The sequence below is a fragment of the Sparus aurata genome, chromosome 9 (assembly GCF_900880675.1).
Source record: "Sparus aurata chromosome 9, fSpaAur1.1, whole genome shotgun sequence".
NCBI classification, from domain to species: domain Eukaryota; kingdom Metazoa; phylum Chordata; class Actinopteri; order Spariformes; family Sparidae; genus Sparus; species Sparus aurata.
In genome coordinates this window covers 34,054,019-34,072,275 of record NC_044195.1, presented here as the reverse complement: position 1 = coordinate 34,072,275, position 18,257 = coordinate 34,054,019, and positions in this window count along the sequence as shown.

Here is an 18,257-nt window from a genome sequence, read left to right as displayed (position 1 = left end):
ACTGAGAAAAAAGCAAAGGTACAAGACTGTGCACATAATTATCTTAAGAGTAAAGCAACTACTCCTCCCATAAACCATTGCGAATGTAACAGCGACGTCTCTGATTGGTGGAGCTCGCTGTTACCATTCATGTTGGGCTGAACCCTTAATAAACTCTTCTCCTCATCACTAAATAAACGCAGCAGGTCAGAAAGTGAAATCATGGTCGCTCTGTGGGAAACGATCGTAGAGTTCAGTGTTAGCAGTAACTAGCTAACATGAAATTCACGGGTTTGGTAAACATTTCCATGGTAACAGCGAGCTCCACCAATCAGAGATGTTGCTGTTAAACTATAGGATTGTGGGTAGTGTAGTACTTCTCCATGACATCGCGCATAAAACATGTTTTTCTCAAAACGAGATTGATATCATACGGACTTGTGACTTCTACAGGATCATATATCATCGTTTGACAATCTGATAACTCGTGGTGAGTCTACTTTGGATGGTTCGGACATTATGGCCAATAATCAAAATCTATATGCAGAATATGAATGGCATTTTCACTTCCGGAACCTCACTGTTGAGCTCTATTGTTTTATAGTGAGAGTAACACTGTTGTTGGGAAAACAGGGAAACACATTGCAGGACGTCTGTTTGGTGATTTAGAGCTCTCCCTTCCTGTCAGGAGGACGACAGTGCAGAACGAGCAGCGATGGAGGACGTCCCTGACAGAAACCCGGGAGAACCCTCCCAATCGACTCGGCGCTGGAGGTCCACACACACACACACACACACACACAGGAGGGGCTTCTCGACCGGTCGGCTGTCGATAAGTCGGTGGGTGGGGGCAGAAACTAGACAGCTCTCGACGATGGGATTGACTCGGGATGGTGGGGTGGATGTTCGCGGTCCGGGGTGAGCGCAGACGTGTATTGACGACCTCGACAGCTCAAGACCCGAAGCTGAGAGAGACTCCGGCCTCACCGGGTCGGGTTGGGCGTGGATCGCTTCATGAGCCAAGTGGAAGAGATTTCAGCATCTTACCTTTCTGTTTCACAAAACAGGTGGAGGAATCACACCTCGTCCCTCCTCCTCCTCCTCGTCACTGATCCTGCTCTCTGTGACGCTCCTCATCCTCTCCATGACCCAAATGTCAATCAATACTATTTCCTCCACCACACACACACACACACACACACACACACACACCTCCACCTCCCTACAGGCTTTTAATTGAAGTGTTGAAGTGAAGAGAGGAGGAAGCACGGTCGGTGTTATGAATCGGATCAGTGACGGTGTGCTGGTCAGAAAACCTGCGTCTGATAACTTTAGTTACTAGTTACTTTGCAGATTTCATCCTTCATCAGAGCAGAAGCTGCACATTATTGATTCTGGCTCATTATTATTTATACAGATTGACTCAACATGACAGAAACTCGCACTGATCTGAGGTCAGTTTTCGATGGTGGCTGCATCACAAACATGTCAGCAGATCTCTGTTTCCTCCTGAAATGTATTCTGTAAATCCTCCCAGTGTGAGCTCACGTTCGGTCTCTAACACAGCAGCTGTCCTCTGAAAGGGAACTTCTCTCTTTTCTCCACCTCTGTCTGCTCTCCACCCTCGCTCCTCCCGTCTCCACCTCTTCCCTGTCACTGATCCCCGTCCTTTGTGAGCCTCCCTCCCCTCTCCGTGAGCCACTGCCGGGGGGATTAACTCCCCGACTGTCACTCAGGACTGTTTTCCTTTCTCCGCCGCCCCTCCTCCACCACCACCTCCACCTTTTAATTGAACAGGGGAGGGGGAGGATGGTGTTTTTTTCTTCTTCTTCCACTCCAACATTTGATGCCTCCTTTCCCTCCTTGTGTCGGGGCTGTTTGCTCAGCTCCGGGTTGCTGAGTTTGAAAAAAAAAAAAAAAAAAGGAGGGATGAAGGAAGAAAAGCCGGGCGGACTAAAGAAGGAAGCAACGAGAAGACGAAGGTGTAAAAGTTTAATAAACATCGAGAGCTCTCGCTTTTCAGAGAGGGATGAGTGCTGCCGGTGTGAGTCTGTGTGTGTGTGTGTGTGTGTGTGTGTGCGTCTTTTCTCTGTTTTCAATTATTCACCGTGACGAACGAGATCGCTCGCATTAGTTTGTTCGCACGTATTTCGTCACGCGCGGATGACAAGGTGCAAATCCCGCCGACGTGACGGCTGACGGTGCTCACGGATGGAACGGCGTCTGGGCCGGCGAGAGAACGAAGCTCCACGTCAACCGAATGAAAACACAAAGAGAATAAAGTTAAAACATGTAAACGCTGCGTGTCCGCTCTGTGTTTACTCTCACGCAGCTCCAACGCGTCTCTGAACCTTTCATGTTGTTTCATTTTCGAGGGGCTAAATATTTACTCTCCACTCTGCAGAAGTGATTTCATTTTTCACTCTGCCGCTATTTGACACTCGATGTTTGTGTTGGCGGCTCCTTTTTTCAATGAGCGGGAGGCAGAGAGCCGTGTGATGTTTGGGCTCGAAACAAATACCGGTTTGAAACTAAACAGAGGATTCAAAAGGCCTTTCAAACATTCACAGAAGGGGATTTTTTTCTCCCCCTCTTCCAGAAATGTACGTTGGATTTATACACACAGGACACAAATTATGGACAGCAGGAAAAAAAATGCCAGTCAGATTTAATTGTGTATATTTTCTACAGTCACGTCATCACTCTGCTGCCGCTCGCCGCTCGTTTCCACACAAACACAAAAACTCATTAACTCATAAACTATTGATTTCATTCCTTTCATTGAGACGTTTTTTCTCTTGATTGATGCTCGGCTGCAGTCGGCGAAACTCAACACGTCCTTCACATCAAACGCAGGAGACGAGTGATGAAAGAAAAGACGAGTGGATGACGTTTTATTTTGGGGGAAACTTCAATACGAACTAAACTAACGAGGGGAAGGATGAGGTGCAGGTGGAGGAGCACAGGTGAGAGGACGGAGCTGACTGGCCGGGAAGACGAGGGCGGGAGATGATGAAGGTGGTGCAGCGCAGGTGAGGAGGGGAAGCAGACGCCAGAAAACCTGCTGCAAACTCTTGCTCACGCTCTGTCGCTGCATCGATGTGAAATCTTCCACGTCTGCAAGAAAGAGTGCAGAGTGCAGTTTATTAAGACAGCAGGTAAACAAACTGTATTTAAATGAACCTGAGAATATCTAAAATAAATAAATAAAGGCCTCTTTTAAATATGTCGGTGTCTCCGTCCTGATAAAAGGCGACTGAGGTCAATAATTGGAGATATTTCTGGATAATGTGACAAAAGATACTGAAGGTTTTAAACTGTTCCTCTGTTTTCTGTCACAACCTTCATCGGCGCGCTGATCCGACTTCCTGAGGGACTTCAGGTTTTATCTCCCTCTCCTGAGTGAACCCAAACGATCCTCTATCTATCTCAGGATCTCAGTATCATGTTCTGTTCCTCGGGAGTCTGAGGTCAGCAACAACTGCTCCGACACCACTCAGGATCAGCTCTATCACAGCTCATCTAACCTCTCCTTTGATTTTCTGGACCTTCTCCTACTTAGTGTAGTGTTACAGCAGGCAGAACCGGGCCTCCGTCAGGCTCCCTGCAGCGATGACAACCAGCAGCATTAACGCTCGCCGGCTCTCAGAAGACACACAGGATTCAGGCTTGACTGAGCTAAAACAGTGCGGTTAGTGCCCGGCATGTTAAGACCCCTGATAACAATCAATGGAGGATCAATATAAATCAATGGGAGCTAATGGCAGAGAGCTCTCCCTCTTAAAGGTCAGTTCTCTTTGTGGGTCGCTATCAGACCATCAGCAGCATCAGCGGACCGTTAACTCCTGCAGGGTCTCCCAGGAGACCCGGAGTTAGAAAACAGATGTGTGTTGATCACCTGGTGATGGCGAGAGTGTTTGTGAGGCTCGTGCAGAGAAAATACACAGTAGAGACGGGATTTATGGCTCTTTGAGGGGAGCCGGATGTTGGTGAGCCGTTCCTTTCAAAAAACTGGCTCATTAGACTGATTTTTATATTTATTTAAGTTTTGAGAAGCCAGCCTGGTGGTAACTCATTTTATCTTGGAAATAATCACAGGGAGGTGTGATGGGGTGAGATTTGGAACAAAATAATACAAAATTAGATATCCCACCAATATCTGAGTTTGAATTATTCTGAAATATTGATTATAACCTCATTTAACATGTGTGGACTAGATTTTAAATTCACCGATCACGCTCGTGTGTTGGTGGACTTTCACGTCCTGCTGCTGGTGACGTGACAACTGTTCAAGGCGCCGTGTCAACATTTGTGAGCCGTACTGAACCAGATATTTAATCCAGAGCTGACTCGTTAATGTGAAAATGGACCCAGATGAAAAACAGGTGAAGGAACAAAGAGCCTTAATGCTGATAACCAAGATCCAAAATCTAAAGTTTGAGTCACAAAATGGCAGAAAACAAATAAAGCTGACAACAAAGAGTGACCTCAAAATAAACATTAATATTACGATCATAAATCTGAAAACCCAAACCGACGACAACATGATCTTTCTCCTAAACCTTCGCCTCCTTCAGACTCAAATCTGTTTTCTTGCAGATGTTTTTATCCAGGCTGATTTTAGGAAGCAGCAAAACCCCAACATGACACGAGACGTTTGCAAACCAGATCCAAACCATCCGGATGCGTCTCAGAATTATAATTCCTTTAATGTCCCGCAGACGGGGACATTTGTTTGAATATTACAAGACAGAGAAATAGAAAAATAGACAAAAAAAAATTAAATTAAAAAGGAAAGAAAAATAGAATCGACAAATGTACATATTTACATGGATAGTGCAAAAATGAGCAACACATTTTTATATACAGACTTTAAATATAGAACAACACGAAGTGGAGTCACGCGGACATCAACTCTGCCGCTCGTGATTGTTTGCAGGGCGATGATGATGGAGCTTCACCACAGCACGCGGTTACTGACGCCTCCGCCGTGACCACGCTGACCCGCAGCAGGAAGGTCGGTGATGTCAGCGCGCAGAGATCCGATCTGATCGCTTCTAAATAACAGTCTGATTAGTCTGCAGTCTGAAAATAGCCTTCGAGCCGCAGCCTAACCACATCACAAGCCTCGGAAAAATCCTGGTTTCATTTCTAAGGACGTGACCCGCGCGTCCCTCGCTGGAAGCTGCGAGCGCTGTGAAGCTTAATTACATCGGTGGCAAATCAGCGCCAGTCCCGACAATCGTGTTTGTAATGTTCTGAGTGAAACGGACCGACGATGACGAGCTCCGGATCAGAACAACACTCAGACAGCATGCGTTGTTTTCGGAACATGAAACATCATACAGAAGTCGGTCGCTGAGTTCGTCCTGCTCGGATGTTTTCTGCCACTTTCTGAGAGATGGTTCTGATAAAAGTGTCGCCGGGGTGAGTCTGAGAGATTCAGAGTGGTTCTGTGTCGACTGTCGCCTCTTTTCAACTGTCTCAGATCTTACTGATTACTTTCAAGGCTTTTAAAGGTATTAAAATATCAATATTAGAAATATATTTGTGTTTAAATCAAGACTGACAGAATTTTTGCACGAGCTCATCAATATTTTAATATCATTTCCTGTCAATAAGCCTTGTTTGATATTTATTAAACTTTTTTATTGTAATGTTATGATGCACGGCACAAAATGAGCTCTACAAGTGATACAATAAAAGAAAATCTCCTTTAAAATAAGCGTAAACATGTAGAAAAACACAAAGAGCGTCTGTAAATCTTTGGACCTTCTGAAAGCAGCAGAAACTGTTGGCATCAGTCGATCCTGCAGTGGAAACAGAAAAACGCTGACCTCACACAAACTGCTGCTGCAGCAAAACACAGAATAACCGATATAAATAAATATATAAAAACAGTCAACAGCTGATGGAGTGGATGAGACAGGAGGAGAAAAACAAACTCCATCCTCTCCTGTAAAGACCCGCCACAAGTTTCCATCGGCGGGCCGGAGTCGTCACATCACATCAGATTAAAAGGTTTATTTTCCAATAACAAAGAGACGCGTTGCTTCACAGCTCCTCCTGAGACCACGAGCCCCGAGATGTCACAGGAATATAATCCCAGAAAATGACTCTAATTTCTTCTTCTCGTGTGGAAAAACACAAACTCCTCCTCCGACTCTGAACGTCTTTGTTCAGTCGTCGTGTCTCTACGCGTCACGTTGACGGATCTCTGATTCAAAGACCGAACTCAGGTCACCAAACAACCTAAAGTGCCGGATTAAAGGTCGACTCCATCGCTGAAATGATGTGTGTGTGTGGTGTGTGTGTGTGTGTGTGTGTGTGTGTTGTCACTCAGTCTGCCTCTTAGCACTCAGGTGGTTTCATGTGTGGTGAAGGTGTGAAGGTGCTTAATCCTCCTCTTCACAGCCGCACAGTCGCTTTGTGTCCTCGTCTCTGAGCAAACAGAAGTCTGCAAACACACACACACACACACACACACACACATGAATTCAAACACACACATGCACACACACTACTACGTGCATACACTTCTGTTTTTCACTAAAAGGTAAACGTTTAAGTCAGCAGAACAGTGTTGGTTCTGTCCAAATAAATCCTCAGTTCGCAGTAACATGTTACTCTCTCTACATGCTGCTGCCTGACGCTCGCTTCTCGTCCACAGAGTCACAGTCCTGCTCAGAGCTGCTGTAAATCACCTCTGTACTGCGTCACCTGTCCTCACACTGACCTCAGTTCAGTCGCTGTCCGGACGTCTTCACTGCCCTCATCAACGCTGCGTGTAAACATCCAGACTTCACTGCACTCGCAGACTCGCGGACTCTGAGCGTGAGTTTGCAGTCTGCAGACTTCCAGCGTGACCGCTTGCAAAACGGACACAATGTTGCAGAGCTTATTTTGAATCTGTAGAACAAACCGATGACTTCATTGACACGTGACCTGAATCGTCTCGTCCAGAATAACACTGAATCACCTCCTGACACAGAGAGATGAAGCAGTAAAGGTTAAAGATGTTAGCAAATGGATTTTACTCGTGTCGTCTGTCAGCTGTGTATCCGCCTCGCAGCCTCACGCGCTGACGTGCTGACAGCGAACACGTCACGGTGCGGTCCGTGAGTCTAGAAGCCGGAGATGTGGACGCAGCCCGACTCTGGCAGAGTTCTGACAGCGAACAGAACCACTGAATTCTGCTGATGCCAGCGAGTCTGCACAGCTGAGGAACAGCTGCAGTGAAGATCACAGTCTGCAGCTCACCTGCCCGCTGTAGTTTTTGGAGCTCACCTTCGTATTCTGGCCTTTTTCTTACAGAATTACAAACGACGGTGTTGTTGAGACGCTTCAGACTGTAAAAGCAGCTGTAATTATTTAACGCGGCGTGTTTGCAGAGCTCGACATGCGAAGCTGAGCCTCCAGCTCTCCGCTGTGCAATATAGAAAGTGTGCAGCGGTGATGGATGGGAGGAAATAATGCACTTCTCACTGACCTCATTCGAACAAACGCACATTCATGCAGTAAACCAACACACACACCTACACACAGATCTGAGCCAGCTGCAGGTCACACACACACGTTCACCAGCACCTTGAAACGTTGCATTAAATACAGAGTGTATCACACACACACACACACACACACACACACACGTAGAGGAAATACTTAGCAGGAAGCGAACACATGCAGGACTTCAGCCGACGACACTCGATCACACAATAATGTGATCTGTTGGATTTTATTAGTGCAAAGAGAAACACACACTTTCCCTCCTCGTCTCGTCTCCATCAATCCTCCTCAGCAGCGGAGCGTTGTTTATATTCCGGCGCGGTGGATTTACACTCGGGGGTAGCTCTGTTTTAAACTTTGTCATTATTTGGCCGAGCCGTGTTGTTACAGCGGAGCCGTTTGCAGCGGCGACGACGGCGGCAGCGGACAGATGCGTGCTGATTGGATCCAGGCTCGCCGTCCTGATTAGAGTGATAGAACGGATCAGACCGCGATGATGGCACGCTTCAAAACGAAACTCATGGAGTTTTAATAAAAGATCCCTGATGAGGAACACGGTTACAGTATGTTGGGAATTATCCTGGAAGAGAAACGTGGGAATGACTCCAGGATCCAATGAGCTCATTAAACACACGTTTAGAGGAATGTGTACTGACGGGTCCAACACCGGACCGGACCATCAGTGTGTTGTTAACATGAAGTTTATAGCTGTTACTATTTTTTAACTCTTGTCCCTCGTTGGTCTTTAACATGTCAGATATGAAACTCACAGCTTTCAATGGTCAGTATCATAAAATCACAATAAAATATAAATACCACACAACATCTACGTATATAAGCTACATCAGAGCACAAATAAGCTCAACTGTTTTTTATTTAATGGAATATTTTACAGTTGCTCCTTGTTACTGTCTCGGCAGCAAGCCGCCAATTTGACCGTCCTTTTTGCGGCTTGGTCCGTGGATTTAGACAGAAGGCGATATACTGAGGTGTGGATGACGTGCACTGTTGTGCGACCCGCAGCTGGGGAGTTTTAAAACCAGGAAACAGCTGATCACAGCAGTCAGTCCATCACTTCATCCGCGGACGTCAAGATGAACAACTGGACAGCCGCTGAGATCCAGGAGATGCTAGCGTCTCCTCGGTCTCTGTAGCTGTCTTCGTTGTCCGCTTGTTGTTGTAGCAGCAAGCTACTAACGGTCGCTACTTTCAAATTAAAAGCCCCCCACTAAGAACCCAGTTCTAAACTCCAATGGGGTGCAATGTAAAGCTCTTATTTTGAAAACAAATTCGCCCAACTTCGTTCTTCACGTCACGTTTACGTCTACCCCAGAGGAGGCTTTCTGGAAAAGAAGGAATATTACACCTCCCTTTCACAGAGACAAGGCGGCAGATTGCAGACTTTACCTTTCTGCAAATGTGTGCAAAGGGATGTGTGGATTATCTTCAGTAATGATTCATGATTTCTGGAAAGTCTTTATTTATTTTTTGGTGCTTTTAGCTCTGCAGAGTCGAGCGCCATCTCGTTCCGTTAGGTCGACATCTCTACGCAGAAAATTTGTCCTGTTTTATTCATTTATATGTTTTATACACGTGGAAAAATCTACGGTGGCCGGGAGGTGCAAACCAAAATTACAAAATGTGAAACACTTTTACGAAGCTTGAGACAAATTTACATTTCAGAAAACAAATTGTAAAAGTGTTTTGTATCATGTTAATTTGTTTTCTGAAATGTAAAAATGTTTTCCAAAATGTAAATTTGTCTCAAGCTTCGTAAAAGTGTTTCACATTTTGTAATTTTGGTTTGCACCTCCCGGCCACCGTAAAAATCACATTTTGCACATTTTGTCCTGATTCTCTCTTGCTCATTGAGAGCTGCAGTGTTAACCTGCTCCGTGTGTTGTATTATCACATCTGTCTCATCCGGGAGAGCGTTTCTTTAAAGAGGAGGTGTGAGAGGAGAGCTGAGCTGGATTAACTCCGCTGTAAACACAAACACGGAGGTATCAGGTGGACGAGTCGAGAAACAAAACACAAGAGGATACGAGACGATCCGAGAGGCCGACTTTAATCCTCTTATCTCACTGGCCGGCAGTTTAAAGATTCCCATCATGCTCGGTTCTGTGTTGTTTTTAAAATCTTCGGTAGCAGTAAGTCAGATGTTTGCCGGCCTGGAGGTCTCATGATGTCGTGGTTATTGATCTGTGGATGTATCGATGACTCTGGAAAGTGTGTTCGCCGTTCATCACATCACATATAAACTCAGATAAAAAGCTTCATGTTTCTCCCTCCACCCCGAGGAACAAACGCACCGACAGCTGTGGGATCGTCCCGGCCCACTCCCGACCCGAAAGGAGGAAAAGCACTTGTCCTTTCTCTGAAGGACGATAAACTGCAGAGAGAAGAGAGAGAGAAAAGTAGTTACAGAGCACACAAACAAGCCAAGAGAGAAAGAGAGAGAGAACAATGGGGCAAAGGTTCCCGTCACGGAAGGCTTGAAGGGGAGGAAGAGGCCGGCCGGTCGGGTCGGGTCGGCTCTGTTATCATAACAGCAGCTAAAGCAGCGCTAATGTGGGAAACACAACAGAGATGTGAATGGAGGCACGGAGGTGAGCGGCCCGATACTCCGAGCCCGGCCCGGGAGAGAGAGCAGCACCAGAATCACAGAGGATAAACCCGCTGATATCACAAAGACGAGAAAACAGACATGTTTAAAAAGTTTTACGATTGATCGGAAAACAAGGTGGAGGCTTTTTGTTTAGCTGAATTCTTTTCTTCTGCACTAATTCATGGAACTGATCCTGGATCCTACCTGGGTCCTTTGTTTCTTCTTCTTCTTCTTCTTCTTCTTTGAGGTTTCTTGGAGGTTCAGCATCTCGTTACTTCTTCTTCTTCTCTGTTTATAACTTCCTTGAGTAAAACAGCGTCTGATGAAACTACGCTCTCTGTGTATTTACTCCGAACCGGACTTTTATTTTTCCTTTGGTAAAACAGATCCAGCTCCAAACACACTAGATCCTACATTTCCCACAATGCAACCTGATTTGATCTGGTAAAGAAGTTCTACCAGTCTGTCAGTCTCCATGTTTTCAGTTTACAGTTTGCGGTTTCTGTTTTTTGAGCTCCATGTTTCGACTGCCATGATGACATCACTATGACATCAGCAGGGCGAGCGGAGCCCAGACCTGACAGCGCTCCCGTGAAGCCGCAGCAGGTTTCACGCCACGTTCCCAGGCTGAAGCGTAAACTGACCTTTACATGTGATGAGGAATGGTGAGAGTTACGGAGGCGGCAGCTGAGATTTGCATTTTTTTTTTGTCTCCCAGCTGGTTCTGTTTTAACACTGTTAAGCTTTGGAAGCCGACCCGGTCCGAGTCTGTCTCCATTTCTTGATTTGTTTTGACTTTTTATGACAAAATCCAGATCATAACAGAAGATGATTGAACAGCTAAACGTCTGATCGGACCAACTCGCTGCCTGCGTGTCTGACGGCGACAGCCGTTCAGGAAATAAGTCGTGAAACAGTCGAACCTTCTCTGCATATTCATCTGACGAGACGCCACAAGAGCGATTGACACCAGGTCGTTATCAGCTGTTATCGGAAGGCTTCATCACAGCCGGCGATGTTAATCCTCAGAAACAATGCTGCTCCATGCACACCAGCCATCCTTCACTGCTGCATTAGGCTGTATCAATAACAGCACCTGTTGCCTGATGACGGCCCTGCACAGGAATAATTCATGATCTGACGCTCGACTTCAATTTGATGCTCAGCAGCAGCAGCCGAGAATCTGAAAGCCGCAGCAGGAGAGGAGGTGTTTAAATCAGAGGAGGTGAAACTGTAAGAATCCTTCAGTTTTCAGGATCATCAGAGTCAGAATCTCTGGATCTGAACCCTCCGCTGTGACTGCAGGAGGTTCAGGTCACCTGCTGTTCAGGTGAGGAGAGCGGCTCTTAATCAGTGATTCAGAGCAGCTTGTGTCGTTCCCCTCGCAGCCAATCAGAGCGTCTGGTGAAGGTTTAAGAGAGGTGGTTCTGGATCTCATTCAAACAGAAACGCTGCCCTGTTTAGACCCGGTTTCTCTGCAGCCTTTTTGTTCTGTTCTGTTCACCTTCTGTTTGATTTCACAGGACAAACTTTAAAGGTGCAATATGTAAAATGTTAGTTAAAAAAAGAAGTATGTATTGTGTTGAAGAGATATAAGTTCTATCAGCCCTCCAACCTGAAAAACTCTTTCTCTCAGCGGTCCAAAGCTCCCGAGCTAACGAGCTAACAAGCTAACAGTAGCTAAAGGCTTAAATAATTAGCAGTTAGACTTCAAGCTATTATCTATTGCATCTTTTTCTAAAGGGTAAACATAATTAACATTCACAAGTTATTAGTAGAGTTTCCGTCTGATGAAGCTCAGGTTGGAAACAGCTTCTCCTCCATTTTCTGGACTATTAAACCGATTGTTATCTGATTTATGGAGTTTCCTGATTATTCAAGTGGTCATGTAAAACAGCATAATGATGTAATATGGTTTATTACATTATTAGACATCTGATAAACGCTCCTGTTATTTAGTATGTACACCGTTAATCAGTCCTTCCATAAAAACAGAGTTTTTTTGTGATTGTTGCGGGCAAAAATCCTTGATTATGCGGCACGTTTTCTTAAAAAATGCAATGAAATATGCAGGATATTTATGCAATTTTATGCGATGAAATTGCGGGAACTTGCAAAAACTGCGGTTTGATGAAAAAGATAAAAAAAAGTGATTCCCCAACACCCTGTTCTCACCAGGCTACTATCTTAATGTAAAGAGTCATTTCTTGTTACTTCCTATGATAAGCAGCATACTACATCACAGAAAGGAATATTTAAGTTATTATTTTATTTCAGACCTTAATAAACACATGGCTCAAACTTACAAAACATTGATGAGTCAAACAAGTTCTGTAGCTTTACAAAAGGAATATGCTACAACTTCTGTAAAAATGAATAAATAAAATATAAAAAAAATAAAATGTGCTTCCTGTTTTACAGAGGTAGCTGCACAAAACAGACATCTTCTGTTAAAATAAGTACTTCCAATGCACAAAGTGCATCTCTTACTGTACCATACATTTACATACTACTAATATACTTACAACTGTAAAGCTTTTTAAAACTAGTATGATTTATTTGTTGGCAAATGAGGCTGATTTGCGGGCTTCATCGTGGCTTCATCTCGGGGTTTGCAGCTTTTTGATGATGTTCACGTCGCGTAATTACGTCACTTCATAACGTTCCCATGGCAACAGGAAAAAATGGCTGCTCTTGTGTGAAGTAAACGCAACATTTTTCAACTTTCTGCTGAGATATATGTGATTATGAAATCATGCAAGCCCTGCATGTTTTGAGCAGAAATCTGCAATCTATGCGACGAAAGTGCGGCGTATTTGAAAAAATGCGGCCGCCGCATAAATATGCGGACTTTGCCTGATTATGCATTGAACTATGCGATCACATAATCGCGTTTTTCTGGAGGGACTGTTTAATCTGCTTTTGTTCTTTTCCATCTCTGCACTTGTGAACCCGTAAAAGAATCAGGATGAAGAAGGAGAATGTTATTTAGCGTGAAGACATTCCTGACCAGCTAAAATAAACCAGTTTAGTGTCATCGACCTGAAAAGAATCCAAACTAACTGACCGAATCATTTCCATTATCGTGTCACTTAAACACATCAGATCAGATTATTATCATCGTGTTGTTGTGGTCGTGTTAACGTGCCTGAATAAGAGCGGTGAGGGAAGAAATCGAAGTGTTTGGAGACGCTGATCAGAAACAACTGAACAAAGAAAACTGGAAACATGGAAACTGTCCCGCAGGTTATAAACGAAGTGCTGATTTTCTGCAATTACATGATTGAGTGGTTAAATTTAGGAGACGAAAACAAAAGAAACAGGCAGCAGCATGTTTTCCCCAAAGTTAACTTTTAGGTGTCGGGTGAAGAGGAAGAAAAATGGTGGGAAAGAAAAATGAATTTAATCGTTACGCTCGTAAACGTTTTCTATTTCTAATTGGACTGAAACTCTTTTCCAACCTGCTGGTTCTGTTGGACCGACGGCCGGTTGTGGATTCAACAGTCAGTCGGTCTGTTTCTCTTCCAGCTCGGTGGTTTTGGTGAGATTCTGGTTTTGGATTCTCTTCTCCAGATTTGATTTGAGTAGATTGTTGTGATTAAAACAGAAGGTCAGAATAATTATTGTCGCTCTCCACTGTTTTTGTGTTTCTCTGCGGTGGTGAATCATTTATTTTATTCGGTTCCAGACTGCGAGTTCATAGTCGGGTTTTGTTGAGTCGTCGAGGGGTCGAAGCAGAAGTTCTCTGACTGACACATTTAGATTCACGATGACTCACGATGATGAAAACTTGAAGATCCGCCACACATAAGACGACAAAAGAGGAAACACAAAATGCAACAAAGAGCTGAACCGAAATAGAAGTGTTCAGGACTCTGACCCACTGCTGCAGCGAGCAGCACCACACGGTACCGCCGTCTGAGGAGCCGATCCTCGTCATACTTCCTGAGGAAATCATCGTCTTCAGAGCAGCTTGAAGTGGATAAATAAGTTGTGGTAAATCCCCTCGTTCACATGTTGGCCTGTGAAGCTGCTGGTCGGGTCGGGTTTGGGTTTGAGTGGTTCTGTCTGTTTCTCGATGAGGAGTAAACATGTGAAATGACAATCACAAGCAGCACTGACAGTATTTGTTATAGATCAGAGTAAATTAGAGCAGGTGCTGAAACGACGGCGGCCCGACTGTCCGAGCAGCCCGACCGGTCCACGTGGACGCAGAGAGGAAGGAGGCGTCTCCTGCGGGTCGGTACCATCATGTCAGCTGTATGTAAACTTCCACCAAACTGCTGAGACTTCATCACAAAAAGATTCTCATCGTAGCTGCAGAACTTTAGAACAGACGAGATTTGAAATGAAAGAAGCGGAATGCAAACAGGTCGAGCTAACAGGTAATTCTGCAGAATTTAATGGCGCCGATCTGCTGAAATGTAAACAAACGAATGCTGAATAAAGAGAACGAAGCTTCTGATTTGACAGTTTTCTTTGTTTCTGACTGAGGAGGCTCGTCGTGTCGGACTGTGACCCTGGATGAAGACGCTGATCGTGAGCTGTGACGTTCACTTTTGCATTTACTTCATTTTTTATCCGCGATCAGATTAACAGAACAGCTTTGCATGATTCTTACAGAAGTTCTAGTCATATAACTGACTTAATAATGTTCTGACACCACATCTTGTGCACCTGGTTGTGTTGTTTCCCCTCCGTCTGCCTTCAAAACCATAAAAACACCTGAACAATAAAAAGGCTGCGAGTCATCGACCACACGAGGTGACAGAGTGTGTGTGTGTGTGTGTGTGTGTGTGTACACGTGGTTGCAGACGGAGAAATGTTTCCTATCGATCGACCTCCATGAGCGTGACTCGTGGAGATTCATTTATTGATCCAGAGAAGCGTCTTTATTCTCTGTGTTTCCTCCTCCTCCGCTCATCTACAACCTCTTTCTTTATTTCTGTTCTCATTTCCGAATCCCCTCCCTCGTTACCTCCCCGCTGTGCTTCCCTCTCTGTTTTAATCTGCGAGCCTTAAACGGGGAAGATGAAAAGTGATGATTAACCTTGAGAGAGGTGGAGTGTGAAGTGTAAATGTGGACGGAGGCTGAGCGGTATCCTGGCTGGGAACCTGCAGACAGACTCTGATGCAATAGTTTGGATTTAGATTTTTTTAGGCGGCGGTGGAGGAGTTTTAAACGCGATCAGTCGGATGTGTGAGTGGAGCTGAAATCAAAGCCCTGCTGAATATTTTGTTCAAATTAAAGCTGTTTTTTCAAATTTCAAGTTTCATTCTCAGGGCGAGAATAAACGTGTCAAACGATCCGACAGCTGTCAGGGAAAAGAGCTCAAACTCTACAATCTTTCAACCTCGTGGGGGGAAAATGAAACGTGATTCTCAGAGTAGCTGCTGGAGACGCCGGTGTGTCTTTAAGTCGTGTCACCGCTCAGCGCTGTGTGTACTGAGGCAGTGAGGACGCAGCAAATCAGGCCCGATATTGGCAGCGGTGTCAGTTGGCTGGCGTCTCTGTGCATGACCAGGCATGAGAGAACGAGCTCAGACCGACTCTGAGAGGATTACTGGCCGGGATGAACCTCCAAAGTCAGGGTCAGAGGTCAGGCAGCGGCGACAGGACGGGCAGAGGACGCCGGGAGGACGGAGCTGTTTTTATCAGCGTCTGTTTGCGAGCAATCAGCTGAGGATGTTTCAGCAAAACCACAAATACGTTTCTTCATGTTGCTTGAATTTTCTGTTCCTCACAAACTCTCACTTTGTTGGGGTTCAGAAAACATCAAGTTTGGGTTTAAAATAACCGTTTCGTCGCCACAGTCCGGACGTAGATGGTCTGACGACTCGTGGAAAAATCGCTGGTTTAGTCATCATGAGAACAGTCTGGGTGTCCTCAAAAATATCCAGCGGCTTCGATGGGAATCGCAGCTTTTTAACCACTTATATTCTTTTGCATTATTACATTTGCACTCTCGTCTTTCATTTCCTGGATTCTGTTTTCGCCGCGATGAGACAAAACTGCTGCACGGAGATCAATCTAATTAAATCCATTTCTGCGTCCGACCGCTGAGACGTTTTCTCTGTCGGCTTAAATGAGACATGATTGTTGTCGTAAAAAAAATATGAATCATGAACGAGATTCGGCCTCATAACTCTGAGTATAAATGAGCAGTTTGTCTCAGAAGTGAAGCAGCGAAGCGTTAAACCACCACATCATTAAAAACCCGTCACCACAGACATGTTTCCCATCAGAGCGACCGCTTCAGAGCGCCGTCTCATCTGAGCGATGCTCTTTAACAGGCGGCTCGGCCCGAACGACTCACCTTTCAGTCAGACTTCATGCTGCACCGCCTCACACGGTCAGAGGCGCCGTGGAGCGTGACATCAGGTCACTTTCATTAGCACCTCTTTGCTGACACGGCAGCAACACAAGTAAGTAAACAGTGAGTTTAATTGACTTCAGCGCCGTTTGAACTGTACAGAGTTTGTCCAGATGTTTCTGGATGAGTTCTTTCAAATTGAACCTGTTTGTAAGTTCAGATAAACTCTGTTTTATTCAGCCTGGTGTAAAATCTGTCAGTCGAAATCGGACGGCTCAGTCGGCAGAATTAAATGTTATCGGTTCACGTTTCTGCAACCCATGTGATGCAAACATTACATGTTTATTACCTGATATTCACCAGGAGGTGGAGGGGACGGGGGTGGAGCTACAGGTGAGGAAGTGATTGCAGGTCTGGATGGTAATTTGTAAGTGTGACACCGCCGGATATTTTGAAAGAGACGGGGAGCTTTCCAGCCGTGTTTGTGGCGACAAAAATGAGGTTTTTTAAGCCAAACCTTGATGTTTCCTCACCCTGACATTAGCTCAGCATTGTGACAGGAGCGAAGTAGAAAGCAAACGTATATTTTAGGAGTGGGTATTGGCAAGAACCTCACGATACGATACGTATCACGATACTTTGGTCACGATATGATACGTATCACGATATCACGATATTGCGATATAAATAAGGATGAAAACACAAGTACCTGTTTATGTACATCAGATGATATTGATCGGAGGACAAACTGAGTCAAAACTATTTCATTCAAAACAGCCTCTCCATTTTATTAATTCCATGAAATTTCCGGGCAGTAATATTCTCTTTGTCCAGCTCGTTGTTCTTGCTATCTCTCTTAACTTTGCAGCCAAAGTGCTTCCAAACGTCAACTTTAAATTGCGGAGGCGTTGTTAACTTGCCATCCATTTTGCAAAGACCTCAGCCGCTCTCTCTACTACAGAAATACACCCGCCGCACAGCAGAGTCGCTCTTCGGCGATATATCGATATTTGGAGTTTCTCTATCTGTGGTTCTGCAGAAATCTACATGGCTGACTTTTGTTCTGCTGACTGGTTTGGGTCAGAGAGAAAGAAACGTATCGACTGGGAAACTTTGAGAGACCAGTCTACCAGAATATCTTATATTTAATCACTTACCTTCACTCACAGACCGACAGACTGCTGGTCGACTGTATTTAATAAGAGTTCTGCAGCCGATGAATGTTTGAACTCAACTTTGCTCTTGTGAAGTGTGAACGGAGGGATATTAGACGATCGATCAGTAAAAGTAAAGAGTTTAAAATGTTTCTTGTGTCCGACTCGGTGTATTTTTGCTATTCTTCATTAAAAAGTGAGAAGAGAAACGTGAAACACTTCTTCTTCTTCTTCTTCTTCTTCTTCTGTTGCTCTGATGAGCTATAAACACTGTTAAATGAGGTCATAATGACACTCCAGCGGTTTGTTTCGTGGCCTCGAGCTGCAGCTGAAGTGTCTCTGCAGCAACACACGTGACTGCGGATGGAAAAGCTGGATGTCGTCTTCAACAGGTGTGTCAAAGACGTCTGAGGCCCCGAAATCTGCTCGTCAACCTCAGAAACATTTGAAGGCTTTGTTAGGAGGCGCGGACAAACCGGCATTCAGGAGAAGTCGACAGTTTGTGTTTGAAGGAGGTCGATCGTACGTTCCCTCGCTCGCTGTACGTTAGACAGAACTGTAACTTCCCCTCCGTCTCACAGCCGTGACCGTCCTCCCTGTGATGCTCGTCCAGGACTCTGATGGATCCACATGACGTTAGAACCATGTCATCCAGATCCAATACCCCCGCTCTCCTGCGCGACATCGTGAAACACT